Raw genomic sequence first — 13039 nt, forward strand, 5'->3', positions numbered from 1 at the left:
ACAGTGAAGACACACCCACTCTCTCACACACACACACACACAGTGAAGACACACACACACACACTCTCACACACACACACACCTTGAACAGACACACGCGCACTCTCTCTCTCTCTCACTCTCTCACTCACACACACACAAACACTCTCTCACACACACACTCTCACACGCACACACACACTCTTTCACACGCGCACACACAGTGAAGACACACACACACACACTCTCACACACACACACACACACACACCTTGAACAGACAAACGCACACTCTCACTCTCTCTCACACACACACACACACACGCACACACACCGTGAACACACACACTCCCTCACACACACACACTCTCTCACACACACACACACACACCTTGAACAGACACACGCACACTCTCTCTCACACACACACACACACACACACACAGTGAACACACACACACTCTCTCACACGCACACACACACAATGAAGACACACACACACACACACACCTTGAACAGACACACGCACACTCACTCTCTCTCTCTCTCACACACACACACACTCTCACACGCACACACACAGTGAACACACACACACACACACACTCTCTCACACGCACACACACACACTCTCTCAAACACACACACAGTGAAGACACTCTCACACACACACTCTCTCACATGCACACACACAGTGAAGACACACACACACACACACACACACACACACACACACACACACATACTGGTTTTTGTGGTTTAGCAGTACTCTGATGGCCAAACCAGTTGGATGGTGGTTTAAGGGGACACCCCTTTCCCGGTGTCCTACAGAGATGATAAAACTATCAAAAATTTTGTTTTGCTCTGCAGAATACAAATATCACTTTGGGTTTTCTTTACACACAATAGAATGGATAATATGACAATATGATATTTTGGTGGTACACAAGGACTGTCACGCCCCTCCTATAATGTTCCCGCCCATTACATAATTGGGATTTATAGGGTCAGATTGATTTATGAGGACACTCGTTTTACAATACACAAAACATGTCCGTTCTCTGGATTACAGGGACCAATGTGTTTTACAGGTACATGACCCCATACACAACACACAGACATGTCCCGATGCTGCATTACCAAGACTGAGGTGGTTAAAGAGTACAGGATCTTTTACACAATACACAACTGCACATCGTCCAACATTACAGGGACAAATGTGATTTACTAGAACCTGATCATACACAACACACGGACATGTCACTTTGCTGCATTACCAAGACTGAGGTGGTTTACTGGATCTTTAACACAATACAAAACATTACAGACACCAATGTGTTTTAGAAGTACTTTAATAATGACTTTAATTTGTGACATAAAAACAAATAAACAAAAAACTTATTATTAAAATGGGTAATCTTTCTATAAAAAAAGGAATGCCACACAAATAAAAAACAACAACAAATAATTAAGTCTAATTTACCAAAAAAAAAAAAAAAAAAAAAACTATACCTCAAAAGGCATGCCTCATGTTGTAATAACCTCACTAAATGTTAGGGATGCACCGGTTGACTGGCCATAAATCGGAACTGGACGGTTTTTGCATAAAATACACGAACGGCAATTGGCTTTTTTTTTTTTTTTTTTTCCTTCAGCCGATTTTTCCGTAAGTGCGCCCGCGTGCACAGACTACATTGTAACCATTCGCTATCATGCCATTTGTGTGGAAGTATTTCAAAATCTGTGTGCTGGACACGGGCAGCACGAGCTACACGTCTGAGGAATAGACAGCAGGAAGCGAACAGCCGCTGGTGTACTGCTGCACAAATAAAAGCCTTTCCTGTGCTCACTGAAGCTGCGCGAGCGTATCGTACTTTTCCGTGCCCTGCACAAGCGAAGACAGTGAAGGAAGTTCAGATCAACTTCTTGCGAGCTGGATGAGAAACGACTGAAAAGACAGAAGTAAACGTCAGTTCAGTATAGGATTATTTTTCTTTTTCCTTAAAATTACATCGACTTAATTTGATTTGAAAATCACCTGCTGTAGCACACTGAAAAAAAAAGAGTTTCATTCATCCAATTAAAATATTTTAGGGTAATGATTCACATTTATATTTTTTAACTTGAGAATAGTTATTTATTTTTCATTGGCTCAAGTAAAAAAATATATACAGATGTGAATCATTACTCTATTTTTTTTTTTTTTTTAATTGGGAGAATGAACCACTTTGCATCTGTGTTTTATTCACACCATTTGTGCGAATAAAATTAAAATTGATTTTAACATTTTGGAATAATATTTATATATCATACTTTTATTTAGTCTCACTGGTAAAGACCTTGTTTTAAATTTAAACCCACATTTAAAAACTAAAATACTGAATGCTAATGCTGAATGTGTGTTGATTGTGTTGTTTGGACTGTAGAACTATGCAGTTATTGCCTTTAATTTCACATGGTTACAGTTAATCTTTTCATTTAAGGCCAGTTCTCTGTAGTTTCAACCCAATTCAAAAACAAAAGCTAAATGCTGATGACTGTACCATCTGTGTTTGTATTGAATGTAGTCTGCTTACTGTGCAGATACTGCCGTTAATTTCAGATGATTACGGTTATTGTTTTCAATAGCCAAAAGCCAGTTTGGCCTATTAAATACCAAATAAACATCTTGTTTATGCATACTTTCCTTTCTTGTTTGTTGCTTAAAAAAAAAAAATTATAATAATAATAGGAAATCTGTATCGGAATCGGACAGTTTGCTTGTAAAAAATAAAAAATAAATAAAAACCCGTTATCGGCTATGAACAATCATGATCAGTGCATCCCTACTAAATACACAGTAAACATGCGATTAACTCGGAGCACACAATGCATGCTGCAGATGTGTAGAGAAACTGATTTATCTAGGATTCATTAACTTCCAGAATGAAAACTCTGTCATCATGTACTTGATCCAGACCTGCATCAGTTTCTTTCTTCTGTTGAACACAACAGAAGATCTGTTAGTATCTGAACAGTTGATGGGCACTGTTAACTTCTATGGTATTATTTTTTTCGTACTATAGAAGTTAACAGTGCCCATCAACTGTTCAGATACTAACAGATCTTCTGTTGTGTTCAACAGAAGAAAGAAACTGATGCAGGTCTGGATCAAGTGTAGGGTGAGTACATGATGACAGTTTTCATTCTGGAAATGAAATACTCTTTAAGGGACAGGTCATCCAAAAATCAAAGAGAAATTTACACAATTTTGTCATTTTTGGACAAACTAACAGTTGAACTTGATTTCTACATGGAGATATTTGTATGAACTGCTGCCATAACAGTTTTGCACTATGGGAAATAAAAACAACAACTAAAGTGCTAATGTTAATTGAATGGCATCAATAAGACACAGGATGTACTGTAACATCACTTGCTTTGGGCTTTCCTTTTTAAGATGATTCTTCGGTTTCTTACTAAATCCTGTATGCTCTGTGCACTGCATCTCACCAAAACAGGATCCTCAGCAGTTTTACACTGCTGGCATTCAGTCAGTGTGGCCAGTTTCCTTTTGCTCTGTGGTCCTTAAAATGTTTGATTACAGCTGTAACTTCAGCATTTGACCAGGGCACTTTCTGCCCTCTCCGTGGGTTTTCAGTTTCTGCCACACTCTCACTCTCTGTACAGAAGAATACATACTTTAGTGAGTTCCATCTCTATAAAAGCTCATGTACTTACATTGATGGTGCTATTGCAATGTAAACCTCTGGTACCTTCAGGAAGTTCAGTGGTGCTCTCAATGGGCATCTTCTGAACACCTGCAGACAAACAGTCACATAATGATCAGGAAACTTAGAAGTAACTCAAACAGAAAAGACACATACATAAATACATACATACATACATACATATAGAGAGAGAGAGAGAGAGAGAGAGAGAGAGAGAGAGTGTAATGGAATTGGCCAGTTAAACGTTTATTTTTGAAACACTCATTTATCAGTTTTTCACTCATTTATCAGTTTGCCTAAACACTAAGTATCAACATATTGGAATAGCCAGATAATACACTAATACAAAACTGATGCATCCCTAATTTTAGTAATATTCTGCTAGTAATGCTGGATTAATACAATATAAGGTTTTGAATAGGGAACACTTATGAACAATTAACTACGTTTCCCTCAATAAATTCCTAATTTGCGGCTTATTAATAGTAAATAAGGCAGTTGTTACATTAATGTATTGGGTAAGATTAGGAATGTAGAATATGCATGCTAATAAGAAAATACAGTGGTGTGAAAAAGTGTTGGTTCCTTATTTTTTAACATTATCGTCATTAACTCATCGTTTTCTTTAGGTCACATCCCAAAACAATTTAAGATGGTGGTTATCAAGCCTCTTATTAAGAAACCAAAACTAGATCCTAGTGAACTGGCAAATTATAGACCTATTTCAAATCTCCCATTTATGTCTAAAATGTTTGAAAAAGTTGTGTCTGCTCAATTGAGCACCTTCCTGCATAAAAATGATCTGTATGAAGAATTTCAGTCAGGTTTTAGGCCCCACCATAGCACAGAAACTGCACTTGTTAAAATTACAAATGACCTGTTCTTTGCGTCAGATCAAGGCTGCATCTCATTTCTAGTCTTACTTGATCTTAGTGCTGCGTTCAACACCATAGATCATGACATACTCATAGATCGATTACAAAACTATACAGGTATCCAAGGGCAGGCTCTAAGATGGTTTAGATCCTACCTGTCCGATCGCTACCATTTTGTTTATTTACATGGGTGTCATCTCATTTATCATCAGTAAAATATGGAGTGCCACAAGGATCCATCCTAGGTCCCCTTCTATTTTCAATATACATGTTGCCCCTTGGTAATATTATTAGAAAATACGGAATTAGCTTCCACTGTTATGCTGATGATACTCAACTATATATCTCAACGAGACCAGATGAAACTTCTAAATTATATAAGCTAACAGAGTGTGTTAAAAATGTAAAAGATTGGATGACAAATAAGTTTCTCCTATTAAATTCGGATAAGACAGAGATATTAATTATTGGACCAAAAAAAAACACTACACAGAATCTTGTAGATTACAATCTGCAACTAGACGGATGTAATGTTACTTCCTCTACAGTCAGAAATCTGGGTGTTATATTAGACAGCAACTTGTCTTTTGAAAATCATATTTCCAATGTTACAAATCAGCATTGTTCCTTCTTAGAAACATTGCCAAGCTACGAAACATGTTATCTGTTTCTGATGCAGAAAAGCTAGTTCAAGCATTCATGACCTCTAGACTGGACTATTGTAATGCACTTCTAGGTGGTTGTCCTGCTTCTTCAATAAACAAGCTACAGGTAGTCCAAAATGCAGCGGCTAGAGTCCTTACAAGGTCAAGAAAATATGATCATATTACCCCAATTTTACAGTCTCTGCACTGGCTTTTATGTTAGTTACCTTTGACTAATATTTAAATTAGTTTGATGATCTGAAACATTTAAGTGTGACAAACATGCAAAAAAAAATAAAAAATTTTGGAAGGGGTCCAACACTTTTTCACACCACTGCAGTTTAAAGACCCTAAAATAAAGCGTTACCAAATAATATTTTTTAACTTTGATTATTTAAAAAAAAACACTTACCAGCATTACTGGAGTCTCCTGCAGCTCCAGCAAGAGCATCATCTTCAGAATCACCATCACTTTCTTCAGGATCACCATCAGAATCCGTCATGTTGATCTCATCTTCAATGAAAAATAAAACTCAGAACATGAAAAACATCTGCATTCAGAAGTCGAACACAATCACACACCATTTATAAACCATACCTAATGACACTACATTCTACAGTGAACACAAGACATATTTCAGAGAAGAGTTTCCTTAAACCTCCCTGTGAGTTTCAAAGACCCGCTGTGCTACGCATGCTAGGATGGACGTACCTTCAATCTCAATGTTCTCCTAAAACATACATGTGATACTTTATTAAGAGCTACACTGTCTTTCAATAATAACTTAATGTATTTTTAATGACAGGGAAGTTGTGGTCATTTAGTTAATAAGATCACTTACAATCATAATAGAACATTTACGTTATAGACCTTGAAAGGTACTGGTCCATATATTACTACATATCTGTATTTAGAGCAGGGGTGTCCAGACTCTGTCATGGAGGGCCGGTGTCCAGCAGAGTTTAACTCCAACCCCAGACACACCTGAAGCAGATAATACTAGAAACCTCCAGGCAGGTGTGTGAAGGACACTGGCCCTACAGGTCCGAGTCTGGACACTCCTGATTCAGACATCGACTAATATTACTGAAAGTGAAAACAGGTCATTAAATTACATACATTTGGTAACAGCTAAGTATATCACATAAACACTGACTGATCACCACTGTTGGGAACGTTACTTTAAAAAAGTAATTAGTTATAGTTACTCACTACTTGTTCCAAAAAGTAACTGAGTTAGTAACTGAATTACTCTATAATAAAAGTAACTCGTTACCAGGGAAAGTAACTATTTGCGTTACTGTAAAAAAAAAGTTGCTATATGTCAGAGAATTTGTATTATTTATTTTTTTGCAGTTTTCACATGTCAGTTGAAATGAGTAGAACAGACAGGTGTTCGTACATAACTTTCGATATTTATTGCACGTCAACAGAAAGCAAGAGTTTTATCCTGCACTTCAAGTATTATCTTTGTAAGAAAAGTGTTTTGGGCCACTAACTTTGTAGATGCGTGTCACACATTACATGTACACATTACATGCACGTTCTTGCCTTTGACCACAATGAATTTGAAGTAGTGCTTATATTCACCTTGAAAATGCCAACTTTTCATCGGATTGCTCCTGACTCACCATTTCTGCTGCAAATCTCTGTGTCGCTGTTGCGTGCGTGTGTGTGTTTGGCGCTGCTGCCGCGTGTATTAATCTCGTCATTAACCCAACTCCTCACTCGCTGTGTGAGCCAGGGGGGCGTTTGGATTGCATAGTTTATTAAATCAATGCATAGTAACGCACCGCATTTAACGTCCAGTAATGTTAACGGCGTTGTAACGACGGGAAAAGTAATTCGTTAGATTACCCCATTACTGAAAAAATAACGTCGTTACCTAACGCCGTTCTTTTAAACGCCGTTATTCCAAACACTGCTGATCACTCACACATGAAATCAAAAAAATTTCATTCAAATTAAATCAATCAATTAATCAATCAATCAGTCGCAGTACCTTCTATACGTCTTTGTCTTCTGACTGGGACAGAGTGTTGACTTCAAGAGTGGACGGTTCAACCACACTATAGAAAAGTCTAGAAAAGAACATCAAATTAGACATCTGTGACAATAAATGAGTGCATCAAATATTTTATCAATGTAATTTACAAGTAAGATTACAATATTTCAAATCAATATTTAAAAGTGTCACCCAAGTTAATGTTCATGACTTTGTAAGTATTACATCACATGCATGTATATTGCAGTGTGTCAGGTTGTGTGCATGTTAACACCTGTGTTACGAGGACCTTCATAAGAACATGGTCTTGACTTGACTGAAGAGTCTCAGTGTGGTATTAGTTTGAAAAAAGTCTGGTCTATTTGTATCCTTGTTATTACCGGGACATTGGTAACTAGACAAATGTGGACACTTTATTTCAAGCATTTGAAAACTGGTGATTTGAGATACAGTGTCTGTGTTAGTTATACAGCATGAAACCAAGACATGTGGACAACGTAATCTGTTCTACTCTTTTAAGGACTAACACAATTATTTCAAGAACTTCTTGGACACCTTTATAGCTGCTGTGCCTTGTTCAGAGTTCTTTAGGTTCTTTAGACACTGATTCTACTCAGTTATCATTTGAAAATACTGAAAGTTTTGAATAAATAATATGCAATCTTGGAGAATGTTATTTAAATAAAAAAGCCAAAATAATAATAATAATAATAATGCTGACACAAATATGATAAAACTGCAGAATACAGTAGTATACAGCCTGAAAGTCAATTTCAAACAAGGGGACCGACTTTTTACCAACTTCTATTACAATATACTTAATCTAAAGATAACAATTAGACGTTTTCAATATCATATGGCAACAATGAGATGTGAATGATCCATATTTAGCCTAATATTTCACATCCACACTGCCCAATGTCATGGTGATAACTACGGTCTTCAAATACCAGGCTTTTGTCAAACAAACGACACACTGAAGGCGTTTCTCAAAGTTAAGGATACTTCCTTGGTAGGACTGGTCCTTCCAAGTCACTTCCTTCAGAGGCTAGGCGAGACTCCTCTTTAGCATTCGGAGAACACGTAAATGGAACAGGCTAGCAAGTGCACGTCATTGCGTCATTACGTCAGTAAAAAGGTCAGTTTGAATAACGCTGTGGTATAATGGTATAATATTAACGTTAAATTACTTTGGACAACTTAACTAGTTATTTATAAAAAAAATGCTGATGACGCAACCAAGCTAACAATTGTTAAATGACAGGTCCGGTTCAGTTAGCCATCAATAACGTAATTTGTATTTGTATAATTTACAATATCAATATGGTAGTAATTTGTACTGGCAAACTTTACTTATATTTACTACAGTTATAACAAATGTTTGGTAACGTAAATAAAAACCGTTAACGCTCCGACTCTGCTAACATTCAACATTTTTTAATTTTTGAACAAGATAGCAAAGCTGCGCGCATAGGATTGTGGGTGATTTGAGAGCGTGAAAGATACACATATGCATCCTTTCCTGTGTATGGGATATTTTTCGAATGAAGGACTCAGTCCTTGGTTGAAATTCTGAGGATCCTCGACATTGGAACAGTCCTTCGACGGATGTCAATGATGTAGCATCCTTGAAATACTGGCTTCCGAGGATCCTTCCTTGATATTGAGAAATGCCTTGAGATTCTTCACTCAAACATCAAGACCATGTTCTTATGATGGTCCTCATAAAACAGGGTCCTCGTAACACGGGTGTAAACATACACACACAATGTGACATCAAGACCATGTTAAGACTATGTTCTTATGATGGTCCTCATAAAACAGGGTCCTCGTAAAACAGGTGTAAACACACACACAAGACCATGTTCTTAAGATGGTCCTCATAAAACAGGGTCCTCGTAACACAGGTGTAAATACACACACAATGTGACATCAAGACCATGTTAAGACTATGTTCTTATGATGGTCCTCATAAAACGGGGTCCTCGTAACACAGGTGTAAACCCACACACACACAAGACTATGTTCTTATGATGGTCCTCATAAAACAGGGTCCTCGTAAAACAGGTGTAAACACACACACAAGACCATGTTCTTAAGATGGTCCTCATAAAACAGGGTCCTCGTAACACAGGTGTAAATATACACACAATGTGACATCAAGACCATGTTAACTCATTAACATTAACTTAACTGGTAACAACTGATGTTTAATAACTTTACTATAATCCAATAAATCAGAATGGACAGTATTGAAGTGTCAGTACCGTGCATCTCCATGGCCACTCAGAATCACCATAATCATATGTGATCTCTTCACCAGGACAGATGCTCCTTGTGGCAAATAAACATAAGTGAGGTTTTCCATCCACACGAATTGTCTTCATCCTGCTGTTTGGGTTAATATGGTCATTGTTTACAAGCCACCCAAGAGAACCGTCATCTCGGGCTGCATCGACACTAAACAAGAGACAGACAATATCAGCACTGAAACCTTAGGACCAGCAGATGTCATATTCTGTGATCACCAATCATTTAACACTCATCACCAAGCTTTGAAAACACATGACCACTGACATGTCCACTGACACATTTAGAATCATGTAATTTAATTATCAGTAAACATGTAGATCAAACACGTGTACATACCAGAGGAGTTTTCCATTGTAGCGAAACTCAAACATGAAAACTTTAAGTGCATGGTGATATATTCTTTGCCTCCGCTCACATTCTTCTTTGCTGATGAGGTCTCCTCTGTATTCCAGCAGGAAATCTCCTTTCTCAAAGTCAGTACAGCTGAACACACCCCTCCCTACACAACAACAGAGAGGTGAAACCATCACAGAGAACCACACGTCATCAACCAGAGACAGCTTTAGTACACAAGACACTTTTAAAGGCTAAAGCCCTATTCGGACGGGACTAGTTTTACAGGGGGTCGTTAGAGAAATCTGTGTTTCACAGACATACTTGGTGATTTTAATCCCGTCCGAATCTGCCACGTCTGTGTTTTTCTCACACAACCTCTGTGATAATTCCAGAGCAAATTACCTACCGTTTTTCAGCAAACTCAGTGATCCTCTGAGAAAACTAATCCCGTCTGAATGCGAATGTCTGTGATTGCCGGTGATATTTTATTTCACAACGTGTTTCCTTGTGTGTTTTGGCCAACGTGAATTGCCGTAGATGCTCTTACCGCGCAGATGTTTGATAGATTTGCTTAGCGGCAAATAAATAAAATAATAATAAAAAAATAATACAAATAATAAAATCAAGAGCAAGATCGCGTAAACTGTTAATACCGGCTATTGTAATATCAGCATCAGGTAAGATTACTCACGCTCATTTATGCACTCAGTTACATAATGTTTTAATTACATTTAATAAAAAAAAAAAAGGAAAACAAGTTAAACTAAAGGAACCACACATTAACATGGTTTTGTTATACTAGCCATTTAGTATTTATTGTGTAATAATACTAAGGCAATCATTCTGAATGAATGCAATGCACGCATATAGAGCACGTGATCTCTGTGACGCCCAGATGCACATTAGATGCATAATGTAATAAACACGGAGATGTTAGTCCTGTCCGAATTGGTACATGAAAATCACAGACGTCAGGTGGTAAGAATCGAAACTCAAACGTAGTTTAGAAAACTAGTCCCGTCCGAATAGTGCTATAGAAAGAAAATTCTGTCATCATTTAGAAACCATCAAATGGTTAGTAATGTCTTATTTTGCCCAACAAAAGATATACAGGACTGAGACAACTTAATGGTGACTATACGATGACAAAATAAATTAACTCACCTTTAAGATCAGTGATGAACCTGCCCTTGAGCCCATTATGGTCTTTCTGTTGAAGTGAAAACTGTATGGCCTCAGCTTTCTCCTTCGCCTCGCACCTTCAGCCATCCTCTCATGTGTCTGCTTTAATAACAATAAGAACTGTTGGCCTCCATCTGACAATATTACGTGTGTTTGTTTTCAACTTAATATGCAAATTAATAATGACAGTTCTACTGAACAGAATACATGTTAAATATGATGTATTCTGAGCATATGCTGAATATACTATTTTGACTGGTTATCTTAGTAAAAGTGCTTTGACACAATCTGTATGCTACAAAGCACCATACAAATAAAGGTGACTTTACTTATTATATACAGTAAGTATTAAGAAGTGAAAAGAGCACATATATGTGTTTATTAATTAAACCAAGCTGAACAGTAATAATATTAAACAGAACTGCCCCTCCCCTTCACAGACTGTAGCCATGACAACAGATTATTGATGGCTGGACTGTTCTATTACTTTTACAGTTATACTGTGAACAAAAAGAAGATAAACTGACAAGCACTGCTGATTCTCGTCTGATGTTACTCTTAATAGAGGAGACTTACAGTAATCACGATAGCGCCATTAGCATCACGCGCTAGCTGCTTTCTAAAGAGCACTGAAGACACTCACGAACAAGCCAAACTGAGCCACAAGCTCTCAGAGAAACGATTTAAAAAAAAGTATTACTAACCTTTAATATAATAGTTGTTTCCAACAGCTTCACACCACAGATGTCTTCGCTTCAGGTGCACAGATTGCGTCCGGTCCAAACAGGAAGTAATAAACCGTCACGCTTGCCTCGCTGATTAGAGCACGAGTATACGGGATTTATAATTATAATAATAATAATATATTTAAATAACAATCTATGAAATGTTACATTAATAGCGTTACATTAATATACTGATATTAAACTGAGTAATTTCAGCTTTGATGTCACATTCATACGTTATATGATGATATTTAAGGAATATGTTTAATTGCACGATCATTATGCATTTATATAATCATATACAATCGATAAATTATAGCAAAAAATGTTTAAATAATTACCAAACTGCATTAACTTACTTGTACGGAGCTATTAGCGGCAGAATGTAGCCCCGCCCACCGCCGCCATTTTGTTTTTGCGATTTCCCGCCCTCCGGTGCCGATCTAGCCAATCAGCGGCCTCCAAAATTACACAAGTGTAAAATATGCAAATTTTCGATGACGCGGATGCAGTACCGGGTCCGGGCTGCAGGGGCGCACTCCCGAGCTCAGAGGATACACAGTGTATAGTAAAATTTCAGATTTTTGTGGTATATTAGGACATGGCGCGAAACTTTGAGAGGGAGCTTCTGGGACATAGAGAAAGGCATCTACACTGTCGGAATTATAAGGACATGGGCCCTGTCCTCATAAACCCAAATGTCCCTGTAATGCTGGTGCGTATTCAGGTCAAAAGTCCTTGTAAACCACAAAAACCAACACACACACACAGTGAAGACACACACACACACCTTGAACAGACACACGCACACTCTCTCTCTCTCACTCTCTCACACACACACACACACTCTCTCACACGCACACACACACAGTGAACACATACACACTCTCTCACACGCACACACACAGTGAAGACACTCTCACACACACACACACACTCTCACACACACACACACACACACACACACCTGCAGCACTGAGGAACAGTTGTGGTTCAGTTCTTGCTCGAGGGTCTCATCTCAGTCAATCACCGGAGATCACAGTAATCCAGTTCATTAATGGACCAAAATATTATTATTATTCACTCAGACCTGTACAGTAAAGAAAGACAATTACAAAAAAAGTTAAAAATGTCTTTAAGTAAATTGTAATTAGGGATGCACGATCATGATTTTTCACATCCGATACTGATGTGCGTTTTTTCTTAATTTTTATCTTTAAACAAGAAATAAGAAAGAAGGAAAGTGTGCATAAACAAGATGTTTATTTG

The 13039-nt window shown here is 37.6% G+C and overlaps 1 protein-coding gene across 1 annotated transcript in view; it reads left to right on the forward strand.

The window, feature by feature from the left end:
- LOC127987694 (uncharacterized) overlaps positions 1 to 13039 on the forward strand; it is a 2462016-nt gene that overhangs the window by 2317984 nt on the left and 130993 nt on the right. The window lies entirely within an intron of this gene.

The sequence above is a fragment of the Carassius gibelio genome, chromosome B22 (genome assembly GCF_023724105.1).
Source record: "Carassius gibelio isolate Cgi1373 ecotype wild population from Czech Republic chromosome B22, carGib1.2-hapl.c, whole genome shotgun sequence".
In the NCBI taxonomy this organism is placed as follows: Eukaryota; Metazoa; Chordata; class Actinopteri; order Cypriniformes; family Cyprinidae; genus Carassius; species Carassius gibelio.